Source organism: Nyctibius grandis, chromosome 5 (assembly GCF_013368605.1).
Source record: "Nyctibius grandis isolate bNycGra1 chromosome 5, bNycGra1.pri, whole genome shotgun sequence".
NCBI classification, from domain to species: Eukaryota; Metazoa; Chordata; class Aves; order Nyctibiiformes; family Nyctibiidae; genus Nyctibius; species Nyctibius grandis.
In genome coordinates, this window is record NC_090662.1 from 44,116,072 (window position 1) to 44,118,246 (window position 2,175).

At 36.8% G+C, this 2,175-nt stretch overlaps 1 non-coding gene across 1 annotated transcript; it reads left to right on the forward strand.

Moving 5' to 3' along the window:
- The first annotated feature begins 839 nt into the window (after positions 1–839).
- LOC137664477 (small nucleolar RNA snR44) lies at positions 840–984 on the forward strand. The gene has a single exon (XR_011048326.1). It is a non-coding gene; the product is annotated as a small nucleolar RNA snR44 (small nucleolar RNA).
- Positions 985–2,175: the final 1,191 nt, after the last annotated feature.

The following is a 2,175-nucleotide window of genomic DNA, read 5'->3' on the forward strand; positions in this document are numbered from 1 at the left end:
AACATCTGAGGCTGGAGATCAGCCAGTACGACACCCTGCTCAAAGCAGGATCAGCTTGAGAAGGATTCTCAGGACTGTTTCCAGCTTGTGTTTGGATATCTCCAAGGATGGAGACTTCATAACCTCTCTGGGAAACTATTCAAGTGCTTAACCACCCTTAGAGCGAAAAAATGTCTGCTAATCTTTAAATGAAATTTCCTGTGTTTCAGTTTCTGCCCATTGCCTCTTGTCCTATCACTGGGCATCACTGAGAAGGGCCTGGCTCTGTCTTCTTTACTCCCTGCCCCCATCAGGCAGATGTCCCTGGTCACAGGACTCCATCTCCATTTAACAGCAAGCCCACGTTTCCCCTCATCTTCCTTTTGCTGCTGATAGACCTGTAGAAGCCCTTCATGTAGCCCTTCTTGTCCCTTGCCAGATTCAGCTCCAGCATTTTCAGCTCCAGTTTAACCAAATGTAATTTACCTGGTGGGATGATGGGCTGTGAAGTTTCTGGGTAAACATGAAATGACCAGTGTCCTTAAAACTCAGTATGCTTCCAAAGAGAAAATAAACCAGCAATGGTTTTAACTATCATGTATTCTAGGCAGGAGGCTTGGACAAGTTTTAATTAAAATTGGGACTTCTGTCCTCTTAGTGCTATCAGAAATAGATCTATATCGTGTATTGGCCAAGTCCAGGTTCATCAAAAAAGTATGTATAAAATAAGATAGACCAGAAGATAAAATGGTAGAAGAGAAGAAAGGAATGAATGTCCTGTTGAGGTTTCTTTTTCAACATTCTCAAAGGAAAAAAAAGGAAAAAGAAAAATATTTTCTGCAGCGAGGATATTTAAGTGTTGCTTTGCTACATTAAAAGGAGTGCTAGTTCCAGAACAACTCCCTCTTTTAAGTGCAAAGAATGTTGAATAGGAAATGCTTCTTAGCCAAGAATGATATTTCTTTTTTCATTAATTTATTTCTGCTAATAATTCCTTCAAAAGCAGCAATGAGCTATCTTAATTCTCTATAATTTTCCTTTTTACAATAACTGCTATTTTTAGGAAGGATATTTCGGGGAAGAGTTTTTGCCTCAGTACATTGAGAAAAAAAGATAATTTCAACAAAATAAGAGGATAAATGTATGTGCAGATAGAAGATGCATTATGGTACATATATACTCTCTCTCTCTGTATGTATATGTGCTATATATAGCCTCACTGGATGTCCCAGTTCAAAACTAGAATTTCCATTTCAATTCTGATTGCAGTTTTACATAACAATGATTTTTTTTATTTTTGTGCATGTTTATGTTTTACCTGCTGGAGATGGATAATTCTGGTAAGTTTGACAGTAATCACCAAAGCCAAATCAATGATTCACGACTGGTTACACCAGCAGAAATTTTGACCCTCACACTGCAAAATCTTTAATCAAATGGAAAGGCTGACCCTCAGCAATTCTTAGTTCTGATTACTTTTGTAGCTCTATCTGAACATCAAGTGACAAAAGGGGATTTCTGGCAAACCTTCATAGACAGTGTTCTTGGGTTTCTGTCTTTGTTTTTTCCATAATAATATGGCTGGGTGAGAATAATTTCAAATTGGTTCTTAAAGTAACTAATAAGATTAATGGAAACATTTTTTGACACAAAAGATTCAAGCATAAAACTCACCTCATTAAAAATATAGCTATACAGTGATGCCAGGTAAAGCGAATAATAGAATTTCATGAATACTGCAAAGCAGTGTTTGTGAGCACATCAATCACTTCAGTTTTCATGTTCTATTGTTATTCACTTTTTCTAAACATTTAGATGGGTAGGTTTTGGTGCTTGCTTGAATATTTCTGAGATGTCTGACTTTTTTTTCCATAATCCTACTAGCAATGCTAACAAGGATGACCATACATGCAAAGGACTATTCATTTTTTGTTACTCATTAGTCTCCTGACTAAGAAATGCCAATCATTGCAGCTGTCAGTAACTGAGACTACATAATAAGAGTCAGGGACTTATCAGACATTGTGAACAAGGGGTAAACAAAATGAAGAACTCATAAGCTATCTATCCATAGCTTAAATACCTCTGCCCAATCCTGTTTTTCCCAGTTTTTTCTCCTTTGTTTGGGCTTGTTTCTTTGCGTGTCTGTAGAATCTTAACAGACTACAAACCATTAATATTACTTTGCAAATATGC